The following is a 14,817-nucleotide window of genomic DNA, read 5'->3' as shown; positions in this document are numbered from 1 at the left end:
CCAATACTACAACAGCATCTGGAAGTCCAGACCGGCACACCATTTCTATGTAAGAGATGTAACATCCACTAGATCTCAGGTAACAACTCCCATAAAAATTTCTATATACATAAAATACGTAAAATTAGTGTTAGATGTAATTACAGTGGTAGGACTGATGAGCCACAAGAAGAAAGATTCTGCACAATAAAGGGGAGGAAGAAAAGCAAAGAGAGAAAAACAAAGGGAAAGATATAGATTACATAGCCCTACCCCAAAGCAGGCTAGGATACCTCCTTTTTCAACAACACATTTCAGTGTACACACAGTAATTTCTACTCCAGTTTCACATATCCCATTTTGTATCCCATCATATCTCAAGTAATTTTCCAGGAGGGGCAGCAGACATTCCTGGGAAGCTCAGTTCAGTAGCATGAACTTCCAGTCAGTAAACACTGAAGGCAGTGAGTCTGCATGTCCATACATTCTCCATACTGGGCTGGCTAAATGTTAAAGCTCAGTTCAGATCTCCAAGGACTAGGATGGTATCAAGTCTGTATGGAATACTGCTTTTACTGCTGGTCCTGGCTGGTCAGGATCCACTTTGCTATACTGGTTGTAAATGTGAGTTTTGTTTGGAGAGCTTGAATCCAACTCTCCACTACCCATGTGGGATGGCACATTTTTCCAGAAAATGCTAAGATACACTGCACAATTCTTACAGAAGAAGTTTCTGGACAGGGTGATTTCTATCCCATATAGAAGCAACACTCCCACACCTTTCAACCAAGAAGTTTGTGTGTTCTCCCCAGATGCACTAGCTGTTTCAGGCTGGGAATTGTTCTTTTGATCTCAGAGTTCCTTCTTGCCAAGAAATTCCTGCAGTGTTTATTCCCTACTTTTCCAATGCTTTCACTTGGGAATATTTTCCCTAATTAAAATCCCCTCTAAGTTAAAATCACTTCCTCAGTGACTCATTTTTCTAACCTCTAGGATAAGGCGCTAAACTTCTCCATACCCATCATCTAAGTTTCACATGTATTTCCTGCCAAGTCCAGTAAAATTCTGGCTTCCTCGGAATCCTTATTTCCTTAGTCTCTTCATCTTCCCAAAACTTGCCTTTGTCGACTTACAGGACATATTTCCCCCTTTGCTGCCCGACAATCCTCTCCTTTCCTTTTCTTCTCTCAGTTATCAGTGAGATAACTTTGGTTATTGGTATTCAATCCTCCCTGCCTTTCTGAATACCCTTTCTGCAAAATTTATCAGGAAAAAATGTTTTTATCATTCATCTTCCCAACCCGCACGTCACCCTTCTTCTTTGTCTCAGTCAGTTTCCCCTCTTTTCCTCCCCGATCCCTTTTTCTTCTCCTGAACTGCGCAAACCTCCTCCGGCATCCTCCCCCAGCTCCTTTTGTGCTCTCCATCACATCTGTCCTGTCCCGGCTCCTACCACACATCCCGAATCCTCCTCAGCCCGTCCGTCCCACCCTGAGGCCGGCCCCAAACTCCATCCCCGGCCGCGGGCCCAGTCCGGCCCAGCCCAGCCCGGCCAAGCCGCCGACCCTGGAGCCGGCTCGCTCCGATGAAGCGCAGAGCTTTGGGATCGGGGCGCCCTCCAGAGGCACCGCCGAGCCGAGCCCTGACCTGCCCTGTCCGCCAGAGCCGGGGACCACGGCAGGACGCGGTGCAGCAGAGACCGGGGTAGCCCCGGCGCTCCCCACGGCCGGGGAGCTCGGCCCGTCCGCTGCTGCCCTCTGTCCACTCAGCTGCTGGGGCGGAGAGAGGGAGGGCACAGCTCATCTCCCGCCCCCTGCTCGCCTCCTCCTCCTCCTCCTCCTGGAGCCCGTCCCTCCGTTCCTCCTTCCCTCCCTGCCGCGCCGGCGAGACCGCGAGAGCGGCGCCCGCCCCGCCAGGGCGAGGGAAGGAGGCGCAGCCCGCGGGCAGGAAGCTGGATGAGGACGAGTGTGCGGGCAAGGCAGCCCCTTGGGCATGAAGGGGACCGCGGGGACGCTGCCGTGCCCTGCAGCCGAGCGGGGACGCCAGGTAAGCGCCCCACACGCCTGCCCGGCCCGAACCGAGCCGACACTCTTCCCGTGCCGGGAGAGGGCAAGCGTCCCCTGGAAAGTTGTCCTGCCGTCCGGCCGAGGGGCGAAGGGCGGGCGGGGAGCAGCCGCGGTGTAGGGTGCCACATGGGTGGGTGTGTTCGGCAGGAGCCGCTTGGCGCTCCGGTGGCCCGGGCTGTGCCCCGAGGTGTGCCTGCCCGCCGGGAGTGCGGCCCCGGCATCCCGCGGCCGCAGCGGCTCGGCACTGGTGTCAGCGGCCGGGCCGCGCCCCGGAGAAAGTTTCCAGCGGGCTGAGGAGCAGGGAGAAGCGGGAGGGGATCACCGCGGGACGGGAGCGTGGCCGGGGAGAAGCAGCCTGTCTGTGCTGCCGCGGGCAGTGGGTGCCGCAGCTTCCCCCCGGGTGGCAGGAGCGGTGCTGCCAGCAGTTCGCTCAAACTTGTCTCACTCCGGCGTTGTCTTCACTCCGGTTTGTTGCAAAGGAGTAGGATCGAGTATCCTTGCAAGTGCAGTGTCGGCATCTTTACTGGCTTCATCTTGCTCTTCTGTGAAATTTACCTACCTTCTTGTGTCAGTTTAGATATATTTAGGAAAAACAAATAAAGCAAAGTCTTACCAGAAAGAGACGCACAGCAGAATGCCTGAGACTTCACTGGGTTTGTTATGTTGTATGACGTAACAGTAAATGCAACTGCTGCTCTTTTTGGTTCACATCTCGCTGGGGCTTTTTAACTGAGCGTTTGTGGATTAAGCAGAAACTTTTAGTGAAATGTGTGACTCATCATAACTCGGCTGGAGATCATATCCCAGTTTTAATGCTTTGCAATTATTTTCTTTCCCATTTGCTCATAATTTATATAAAGGACAAACTCGAATAGTTTGCTTAGTTCTTCTGAGGTAACTTTAAGAATAAAAAGTGAACAGAGTTCCACACGGAGGTTCTAGGTACCTTTGCTGCAAAGCAATAAAACAACAATGGTAACCCCTTTAAAGAAAAATAATCAAAACATCTGTACCTTAGGAAGCCTCCTTCCCTCCCAGCCTGAACAAAGATGTGTACATTTCAAATGCACTGAGAGTGGAAAGATCCAAGCTGTCTCAAATGAGGCAGTTTCCCCTTGCAGAGAATGTTCTGCACTAACTTGCTTGGTTATAGCCTACCTTAACTATCAGCTGCAGTTCTGTTTTACTTACAAATTTTCAAATACAAAGGTAATTCTACAATATTTGTTGCAAAATCTGAAGAAAAAACTGAAGTGCAATGAACCTAATTTCATTAGATCAAAGAAGTATGAGTAGCTTTTTGGTTTGGGTTTTTTTTTTGTTTGGTTAGATTATAATCTAACACATTTGAAACCAGATTTAGGGGAGCATTCAAAAGCAGACTAGATTTTGAAATGTAAATCTGTTGCTACAGGTGATGCCTGATTGTTGAACATTGATAAAGCACCATACTTAAGGTGATTTCCAGGTTGGGACTTTTTTTAATAGGCACATGAATATATCCTTTAAGAAGGTCTATCACAGTTAATGACCCAATGCAGCTCTAAGATTTCTTTACATGTGTTTAGGCTTTTATTAATGGACTTTTATATTGCATTAGGCTGAGAGAGAACTGAAGAAATAGAATAGACATGTATAAAACTTGAAATGCTTCCCACTTTTCTGCATTTTGTTCACTGGTTGGGTTTTTTGATTTTTTTCTTTTTTATTGTCAGATTCAAATACAACGTCTCTCTGGGCTTTCATGCAAGCAGCAGGTTTTATTAAACATATGATACAACTTTCTATTGTAAAATGTTCTGTAGTTCTTACTTCCTCAAAAAGATAAGATATGACTAGGGAATTATCATTTTTCTTGACAGCATGACAGTTAAAACTTGGTTTGCATAGGAGCGAGCATGTATAGTGTATTAAAAGGAGATGTCATTCTGAACTGTCTGACAAACTTTTCAATGTGTTTTATTTTTTTCATGGAGGTGAATGTATTGCTTGTAAAATCACTGCTAGGATGTAACTAAGATGTAAGGATGAATTGATGTAGTGATGTTGGGTCTAACTTAGGATTTTTAGTATAGTTTTAATATTTAGAAACCTATGGATTTAGTGCTCAATTCTGTAACCAGATACTTGAATTAATTTTATTCGTATCAGCATCTTAGTTAAATTCACAGAAGTACTGGTACTGTAACTATGCAGAGGTAGAATATGGATATAATATACTGAAGCAAAATGGTTTGTTTGCTAATATCGTTCTGATAACATGTCCAAATTGTGTATTGGTGTATAGGGATTGCTATCAAAAGCTGAGCTCATGTTAGGAGTCAGAAGCTTAAATGTGTCTGGGTGTTCAACAAATGTTCTTTTACAGTGTATCTTAAGCAATGCAAATGGCCAGGTGAGGGGAGGGGGGCCTATAAAATACCAGTAAGGTATGGAAGTGTTGGAAGTTATGTAAAGGGGGAATTGAGAATTTGGGATTTTATTAGCTGTGAGGTTTTTTTATTTGTTGGGGTGGGTAGGTCTGTTTGTTTGGTTTCTAACACAAACATTTGCTCTAAAAACAAAATTACTGCTTTTGAAGGTAGTGCATACCTTGAGGATTTTTAATAAAAGTGTACATGAAAAAACAGGTGAGATATTTGCTTTTATCTGAGAACTGTGGTTGCACGTGCAGCTTTTTTTCCTTATAGTTTTGTTTACAGGCTTTGTGCTGCTATATTTAAAGGCATCTCTTGAACCATGATAGAAAACTTTTTACTTCGTTGCTAAACCCATCTGGTGTGGTTGGAGTAGATAAAATCATTGTGAAACTAGTTAACTGTGTTTAGTGTTTTTACAGAAGCAAGGAACTGATAAAAAGTGAAATGGCTTAAGAAAATTGCATCTTAGTTACAAATTCATTTCCCAGGCACTGAGAAGTACATATGATAAATCTGTAAAAAGACAGGGCTAGATTTAGGGAAAGGATTCCTTCTGGTCACAACAAACAGGTAATATTCCTGCAGAATGAGCTTTTACTTTGCCTGCACATTCTGGGTATTGGTTTCCTCTCAACTGAAAGTTCAGCTGAATTCCTCATAATTTCTTCCTTTATTCCATAGGTAGAGAATGTTCTGTAAGGAACAGCTGTAGCCTTACCAACAAGTAAACTGTAAAGATTAGCTTCAGTTCATGTAGTGTGTTGTCTTTTATGCAAGAATATGATATTGCTGATCATTTTTATTCATGGTAACTCTAACCACCAAATACCAGAATAGCTACATACTGTGTGTCCTCATCCAGTATTTTCTCAGTTGATAATTTTTAGTTAAACTATTTACATTCTTTAATTGAATCTTAATTTTCTCCTAGATCATGTTTTCAGTTTAACATGATTATTCTAACTCGTTATTCTGAGATTTTGTCCTGAACCAAGATTTCTAGTCCTAGCTTCTAGATCTCCGTGGTCTAATGTCATGCTTAGATGTAAAAACGATACTTTTTCACTTCTATTATTAATAAAGTGATTAATATCTATCAGGAAAGACTAGGGGAGCCTTCTCTTAATATGGTAATGTAACCTGTTTTCTTAATTAACCAGTCTAATGAGTTTCAGTCCATAGGTATTATAAGAATGTGTCAATATGGGTATTATTGTCTTTTAGAAACTACTATGAAGTCCAAAGCAGTAAGTATGTATTGGTTTAAGAAAGGTTTTGTTGCAAAATATCCCAGCTTTAAAGGAAAGAAAGTCCCTTTTAATCTAGAAATTATTTTTAGTACAATAGTTTTACTGAGCAATCAAATACCTTTACCAGAATGTCAGGTCAAAATACTCCTAGGCAGTGTCCCTTGCAGTCGTATCATGTATACTATTTGTAATTAAAATGCTGTACACAAACCTCATGAAAATGAACAAGGTGATAGAAGTGCTAGTTTTGCATTTTAGTTCCTGACAATTACTTGTAGTAAGTAACTTTAGTCACCAAGTAATGGGGAATAATATATCAAATTATTGAGCTGTTTGATTAACTAGTATGTCTTAGATAATTTTTATCATTCAAGTTTCACATTTATACATGTTTATGAAAACATTCAAGGAAAACTAAAATAGTGTTATGAAAACTGATTTTCTATTAGGGGTGTATGGCATTGAAAACCCTAACAGTCTTTTATGAAATTGCCATAATATGAAATTTGATGTTATATTTGCCAGTTTTCTATGAATATGTAGAGTCTTAGGTTTAACAAAGCGATTCTGAACATCTAATTATTTTTTTTCCACTTCACTGAATTGAGTCACTGTGATGTTCCAAATTAATATATTTGTCGATATTGCTGTCAAGTCACATTACATGTATCAGCTTCTGAAATTGAAGAATTACTTTTGGAAACTTCGATATATGTGAGTCATAGAAAAGTACCTAAATAAATTCCTGGCTTGTGGTTGTGCATTAACTATTCTATACTTCTGAGGATGTATTTATTATAAATAATTCTGAAAACTTCATAATATCATGTCTGTATAAATCTGGAGAGATAGCTTCTTTCTGTTTTCTAAGAATTGTACTATGGAATTTGGATTTCGTATATTGAACACCTTTGCTTTTATCAAAGATAATGTAAAAACATTGTTTTCTATGTTGTGGAAAAGTAGATGGCTTTTTGAATAGGAGTTTTGAGGAAAAAGTTCCAAGATTCAAGAAATTGCTCAATGTATGCTGAGAACCCCATTCATTAATCTAAAAATGACATAATAACATATATAAGTTGATTCTAAACCATCAATTTATTTGCTTTCAGAAGCAAGGAATTACTGTTCGTAACTGTCAGTTTTCCCAAATTATTTACTTGCTAATGAAGAATTGTAAACTAATATACAACATTATCTGAGAAAAATGTTGTATGTGAAAAATTATAGCATGATACTGGTTCCCTGATTTGATTTTCTTGGATGCAACACTTTCTCAGGCAGTGAAGATTTTGCTCAGAGATTTGAAGACAGCAATATTTTTTACATGTAGAGGTGCATATGCACGTAAATAAAAAGGACTCAGTCCTTTCCCATTGCTGACTTCAAAATTTTGAAGTACTTAAACAACAAAGGAGAGAGAAACAAAATGGAAAGATCTGATTAAATAAATTTCACTGGAGTCTCTCAACCCATTCTCAAAAAAAGACCTTCCCAGATAATTAGAGAAAAAAAAAATTGTAGCCAGTCCTAAAAAGACTGCAATAGCAGCCATTGTGGAAGTCCAGAGACATTCTTCCTCTTCCTCCTCCTCCTTCTTGTTATTGGAACTAACCCTGGGTTCTGAAGCCTTCTATTATTTAGAAAGAAGGTTCAGTTTTTAGTAAACCACTTACTGTGTCTTGGCAATGGTCAGAGTTACTTTCTCATCTGAAGTGCAAGGTCATATTACTTCTGTCAAGAAGTTGTTTTCTTGAATCATTCTTGGATGAGCTATGTTCTTCATGGATCTGGAAGGAAGTCAAGATGTCTTCTCAGGATCTTTTAAGGAATGTGATGAGCTTACCAAACCTTTAGGCAATGGGATCTTCTTCCCCTAGTTCACTGACTGGCTAATGCAAGATCCTCCCAGAAGTTACAGTGTTGTAGAATGGCTTGGGTTGGAAGGGACCTTAAAGATCATCCAGTTCCAAACCCCTGCCATGGGCAGGAACACCTCTTACTACACCAGGTTGTACAAAGCCCCATCTGAATGTCCCAAAAGAGTTAGGGATCATTCAGAAGCCTCTATATTATTGTAGGTAATCATATTCATGGCTAGGAATTGCGATCTGCATAGAGAAATGCACAGGAATATATGCAGCAATCTGAGTTTCAACAACTAGTGTGGAAATGGCTGTGACTGTTCTGCCAATATAATAGTTAGATGCAGGAAGCACAGTGCTATGGGAAGATGTGTGCACTGTCTTTACTTATTGTTACTGACACAGTTTCAGTGAGTGACACAGGACAGCTAGCCTTCAGAGAGCCTTCTACTGTAGTCTAATTAAATCATCTTGTCAATTACGGTGTTTTAATTCTAGAACATTTAATGCTTTCTTCTTGTTCAGGCTGTGTAGAGAAAGTTACAGTATTAAATTTAGATGGTCTGATTCACTTATTACACCGTTGAGCTTAATAGTCACGTTAAGTTGTGTTACTACTTGGTTTGAATACACTTTAAAAAGAAGAAGAAAAAAAAAATAATTTCTGCTTTAGGGGATAGTACACTCGCTCATCATGCCTTTTTCAAGGGTGGAATTACCATGAAATTTCAGTCAAGTTTTGCAACAATTTACCCAAGGTCTTTTACCTAAGGACTTTCTCTGTTCCAAGAGATTATTTCAGATTATTTCAGACGTGCTGCAGTTCTTGATGCAACTGAACATAACTTTGAAAGCTACAGCAATATTAGAGTATTGCACAGGTCTTTATTGATTCTATTGCAAGGGAATACATTAAGAAATTGGAAATGGAACTAAAAATAGTTCATTTTAAGGAGTACAGGTGGCTTCATGTTACATTTGAACATTGCATGTTTAGGATACACGAGACTTGAGGTCACTGAAATTTTGATTTCTAATTTCTCAATGGAAAAGTAAAGTCAGCTTTACTTAGATCAGCAGTGAAAGTTTGTGCCCGTCCTCCAACCAAATTAACAGGGCTTCAAGAAAACTATATGCATTTATAGGAAAAGGTATTTTTTAACTTCTTTAATAATACCTTTTTGTTAGCATATTCTGTCTTCTTAACAGCACAGTTGACTGATGGCTTAGAGCTATATAGCAGTCTCATCAGGCCTGCCTTTTTAGGGGAAGTCATTATGCTACTTCTGAAGTGTCTGCAGTAACCCATCAACATGGGTTATTGAGTTCTTAATACTGTGTAATTAGGATATATGTATGATTCTGCTCTTTGTCCAGCTTGTATGTTGCCTTCCCAGACCCTTTTTAGATTCGCCAAGAATAGGGATTGCATGTATTTTTTTAAACACTAGTGTTTAAGCAATACAATAAGAAAGGAATATTGTAAGCAACTTTTCACTGTCAATGCTTTCTTATTCCCATTAGTGAAGGTTAATCTTAAATCCGAGACAAATGAAATATCTCTGCTAAAAGGAAGCATCCATCCCTCTTAAGTATGGTGCTGTATATCTTTTATCGACTAGTTAAACCTAATGATTGCCAAACTGTTCTCAGTTTTGGGAGTGTTTTGTGGTAATCTCACTAAGACATGCCTTAATATTTTTTTGGGGTTTCTACTGTTATATAATGTCTCATGCACTACACGTACTGAATTCCTTGGAATATTTTGAAATTGTTTTAATTATGACAATTTTTGTCAAGGGCTGTATTCTGATATTTTTGTGGGTTTGTTTTTGGTTTTTTGTTGCTGTTGTTGTTTGGTGTTTAAATAGTAGGTTAACTTGCAGCCAGTTGAATCAGTAACCCAAACTAAGCATCCATTGTTTTTGTTTGGTCAACTGAGTCCAAAAATATGCTTATAACAAATCCATTCAGTCCTCTGTTCCAACAAAAAATGCAAGTGTGCCTAAACATGCCAGTGAATTCTTGTCTTAGGTTGCTTGTATAGTTGGCACCTATGTCTGCACATATGTCTTTGAGCATGCCAGATCTTTATCTGTGATGAATGCAACAGTGATTGAAGACATTACACTGTCAGATAATAATTTTTGGACATGCATACTGTCTCATGTATTTTCTTTAGTCCTATCATCAAGCTGGTGAGCAAGTGCAGGAAATTTTGCCATTTTTCCACCCCGCATTTCCAGCAGATATTTGCTGTATCCACTCTTGGCTGACAGGCTTACTTCAAGGTCCATGCCTATCCAGAAATCAGCACCTCATGCAAATACCCAAGAGTTAAGGCCATCTGTGAAATCTGCTTCTCATCTATCTATCATTAGGGTTTATTGATTGCACTGTCATTTTCAGCTATAATCTCTGATCAGGGTCAGTCTCTCCCATGAGTACTGCAGCTTTCAGCCCACTGTGTAAATGATGAGCATGGACTCAAGGAGTCTTTTTGCAGAGTGTGCAGAAAATCATAATTAACGGCAGAAGTGACTAGACTAAAATAATTTTTACATGGCTGTATGTAAAATCCTGTTTTTATTTTAATTGCAGCTCCATAAGGTTTTGGAAAATTTAGTTGAGGTATGGGAATACACTTTTGGTTGAGTTCACTACACATTTACCTTACAGCTATGTCTACAATTCATTTATTTTTCCAGGCAATCTTTTCTTATTCATGTGGCAAAACATTTTTTAAAAAGTTAATATATATTTACCAGTTAGCACAGGATTACTTCTTGGCACTTGAATTTATCTAGGCATGTTGAACTACTCTGTGACTTTTCTATCTCTTACTAATGAGTTGTGGCAGTATTCTGCAAATACAATGCCTTCATGAAAGTAGTAAGTTAACTAAAACCATCAGCAATCATACTTTTTCTACTTTATTGGCAATTGTGAAAAAAGAAGAAAGCGCATACCTGACAATAAGCAGCTTGACTGAAGTTGGTTGTAGTAACAAGCTGTCTCTGCATTCAGCTGCAACAGAAAAGACATCACCTAGAAGTAGCCCAATGCTGATACAAATCTCCTGATAGCTGACTTTGGAAAAGTCTGGCAAATTAATTAATTCTTTCTGTTCATCCTTTTGAATAGCTTATTATTGAAGACATTATTCTAAAGGAGATGCCAGCATGTCTTTTCTTCCTGTTAGTTTTAGATGTAAACTCATTTGGTATTAAGTATGTGAATTATGCTTTTTCACAGTCTAGGTCTGTGATGGTCACAGTCTAGGATGGGGGAAAAAAAAAAATCATGATATAAAATTGACACGCTCCAGGCCTTTGTCATAAGAAATCAATTGGTACTGCATGAGGAACAGGGACAACTGGTGATATCTTCAATAGTTACAATAGATTGCAGAAACAGGATGATTTGAATGGAAAGAAATTACTCTCTTTTTTTTTTCCTAGCCTTACACTAGATAATTATTCTTTAAAATCAGTTGACAGAAACAAATGAGACTCTTTAACTGAAACTATATGTCAATGATAGCATGAAAACAAATGTAAGTCTGAAAGGTACTCAAAGTAGTTTCATTTGTCTACTTATAATGGGTATTAAAATAATAATAATTTTCTGGTAACAGTTCTGGGAAATGGTATACTCTTCCAGTATGTGAAGTAAGTGTCCTGCAACATGGAAGGAAGTCTTTATATCACAGAAGAGAACCTTGAAATTGTTTGGGTTGGAAGGGATCTTAAAGATCATTCAGTTCCAACCCCCTGCCACAGGCAGGGACACCAGCCACTACATAATGTTTCTCAAAGCCCCATCCAGCCTGGCTTTGGACACCAGTACATCCCAAAAGATTTATATAATACAGTAGCAAATTGGAGATAATCATATTGACAGGGATTGCTGTCTGCATAGGAGAATGTGCAGATACATGCAGGAATCTGGGTTCCAGCACCTAATGTGGAAATGGCTGTGACTGTGCTGCCAATATAATTGTTAGATGCAGGAAGCACAGTGCTGTGGGGAGATGTGTGCACTGTACTTATTGTTACTGACAAAGTTTTGGTGAGTGGCACCAGGACACTAATACACATGACTTTATTTGAAGAGAAATCTTCAAAGAGTTAATCACAAGAACTAATTAAACAACTGATACAAAGTTCTCTATTTCTGAGCATATGTATTTGTCACTATATTTTAAACTTTGATCTGATATGTTCTCTATTCTGATAATTTATATTTAAGGACTTCCCTGGGCTGAGAAATCCTTGCATTATTGTGAAAAGTGTAGTAAGAAGTTCTAAAACTAGACTTTGAATTGTTGTAGACCAGCTATAAATGGAAAAGTTTTACTTTTTTTCTTGCATTGTTTAGTATTTCATTATAAATAATCTTTAAAAATAATCTCTGAGAGTCAAATGTTTGAGTTATTATGATTCTGTATGAAAATTGCATTTACAATATTTACGAACATTACAAAGTTCTCAGATGCTAATCCAACAGAATGTTTAAGTAGAAGTAGTTGAATGCTTTTGTCTCCAGGAAATAGTAGGATTCGATTTCCTGTGAGTAGACAGAAGTGAGTTTCCTGCTACAAACTTAGCAAAATAATTTATGTTTCACAGTAGTTGAGTCTTACAATATTCACTACTCAGTTGAGAATGAAATAAGTTTGGTGATACTTCAGATTAATACTTTAGTGCTAACTCTGACTTGTTATAAGCAAGGCAATTTTCATTACTTTCCAGTTTTGAAGTAGTACTACTGAGTTTTGTTAAGCAGTGTTGAAATTTCAGCATTTGTGTCTACTCATTATAAAATCATGTAAATGAGCTAGCTTCTATTTCAAATCCCTTAATTTCTTAAAGGAAGTGGAAACTTCTCTAAGCTTACAAGAATTGGTAGCAGCAAGTACTTTCCATCTATACTATGAAATACTGGACATCAGGCTATTTTTTGATGGGACACTCCTGTTGCTCTCTATTCTGTGCTTCACTGCAGCAGATAGTTTTTGTTGTCTCCACCCTTTCTCAGTCCCTTTTATTTTGTTTGCTTCTCTTATTGTATTTCTTGGTTTCTTTTTTGCATGTTATTCCTATTTCTTCATGCTGCTTACCTCCTATAAAACAATCTTATCACTTCTTTTTAGTATACATGACTCTTCCTTTCCACCTGAGCATAAGCATACTGAATTTTGAAAGTCCAGTAAAAAGCTATGTGGCCTTATTGCATAGCAAAATTCCATAGTGAGCTCTGGGAACTGGAAGGAAAAAGAAGAGAGGAAATTTTGATTATCCTAGTGAAAGATTTGTCTAGAAGCAGTTCCAGGAGATGATGACAGATTAGTTTTAAGCAAAATACAGGGGAAACATTATTGATATGAGTTTTCTTGAGCTTCAAGAAAGACTTCCCGAGGAGCCATTAGTGTTGTTAGTATACATTGTCTTTCTTATCATATTTGTCAGAAGAAACCATGAGGTTTGTTTTAATGAGTTTGATAGTTCTAATTTTTATGTAAGTGTTCTCCATCATCTTCATTATCGAATTATTGTCTATCCCACTAAGAGATCTTTGGACTTTTACCATCACAGAAGTGACTGAACAGACAAAGAGGACATTTTGCTCATTTGTGCTTCTTCACAGGATTAAACAATATAATTAAAGCTGTGGTGCCGGTAACTTACTGTTCTTGAATAGCTCAATTTTGTTTCTGGAAGTAACAACACCATTTTGTGCCATTAGGAGTGCCTCAGGATATTTGTCTTACATTTTAATACCAAATTTAATACATATTTTATGTAGCTAGAATAATGTGTTAGTGAGGAGTGGTACTCTACTTATTTGTCTAATTTTATAATAAAATCATAATGTTCTAGCTTCTGTAAATAACAGACTAAATAGGGCCCAACTTTCCAAGTGAATAAATCTCATAGCTTATTTAGTGACAGGCGACACATCCCATGCCAGGTAACCTTTTGTTCAGTCACAGAAGGTATAGCCTTACTTAGAGGTGTCAGACTATACTGCAATCATGTAAGAATCCAATTATCTTTTTTTAACTATTCCTACTTTTTTATTTTTTTTATGACCAGCCATGCTGAAATTTTAATGAGAAATCTCAGGCTTACCTCAGCAGATAGATGGCAGAATGAACATTTTTATAACTGGAATAAAAGCTGTTATGTTTTATTACAAGACCTTCCTATTGTCTTGTTTCACTTCTTCACTTTAAGATAAGTAAACATAAACCTCAGAATAAATTTCCAGGAACCCCCCTAATTTTGTTATGTGTATACATAAAGATCTATACATATACACTTTTTTTTGTATTACATCTGCATATTTATTTCTCAGCTAGACTTGCTGATACACTCTGATTATGTAATATTTCCTGGTTACACAAATCATTTTTTCACATTTTCATTAAGCCTGAGTTCATAGTAACATTGAGGTCATCATGTTTTTGTAACACAACCATGGGAGCACCTTATCAAAACTCCTTGTTGCTAAAGCAGCTTGACCTTGCATTTAATTTACTAATCAAAAGCAATCCTAGCAGGCATTTCAAACAAAAATACCATATCTTTGTTTTCCTTTGTAAGTAACAAACAAGGTCACAGTAACTGGACAAGGGGAGGGCATTTACCAAACTGCTTGGGCCTGTATTTCCCCCTTATATTGCTGAAAATAAAATCTTAAAAGTAATTTTTAAAAAAGTTTTCCCCAAGTGAGAAATATTAGGCTTATTCTGTATTCACTGTACACTTTGTGTGCTACTCCAAGTAGTCTGGAGTGAGCTGCTGCTCTCAAAAACATGTGATTAGCTGCCCTACTCCTGATCTTTTCATAAAGATCTTTGTGAGCCAGTGGGGAAAGGCTGTGGATCATTCTGTTGTGGTTGCCCAGTGCCAGTCACTATTTTTTTTCTGAAAATTTATGGATTCTGCTTTGGCATGAGATTGCATTTGCCACTGTGACTGGAAGTAGACTGTTTGGTCCTTTGGAAATCAGCTCACTGGAAATGTGCCACCATCAGAAGGGCAGTATACTTCTCCAGTATAGTCCTTGTTCCTTGTTTTTTGTCCCAAGGATTCTGAAAAATAAAGTACCAGAAGTGGATTGGGCTGCTGTTGCTGTTAAAATTAGTTAATAGCCTGGCACTGAAAATTCTCTGTAAAAGGGGATAGCTGAGAGAAGGCTAAATATGAAGTGAGTTGTTGTCATATGCTGC

The 14,817-nt window shown here is 38.5% G+C and overlaps 1 protein-coding gene across 4 annotated transcripts in view; it reads left to right on the top strand.

Moving 5' to 3' along the window:
* Nucleotides 1-1,831: 1,831 nt before the first annotated feature.
* Nucleotides 1,832-14,817, top strand: part of SGCG (sarcoglycan gamma) — a 106,497-nt gene continuing 93,511 nt past the window's right edge. For 3 of the 4 annotated variants that reach the window (XM_015627725.3, XM_015627704.3, XM_015627714.3), the window contains exon 1: nucleotides 1,833-2,025. The gene's annotated coding sequence lies outside the window, so the exon portion shown is untranslated. Of the gene's footprint in view, nucleotides 2,026-14,817 lie in introns of all 4 variants that reach the window. The other variant, XM_015627734.3, reaches the window with a different exon arrangement.

The sequence above is a fragment of the Parus major genome, chromosome 1 (genome assembly GCF_001522545.3).
Source record: "Parus major isolate Abel chromosome 1, Parus_major1.1, whole genome shotgun sequence".
Taxonomy (NCBI): domain Eukaryota; kingdom Metazoa; phylum Chordata; class Aves; order Passeriformes; family Paridae; genus Parus; species Parus major.
Note: the sequence above shows the minus strand (reverse complement) of the source record. Positions and strands in the feature narration are given on the sequence as shown.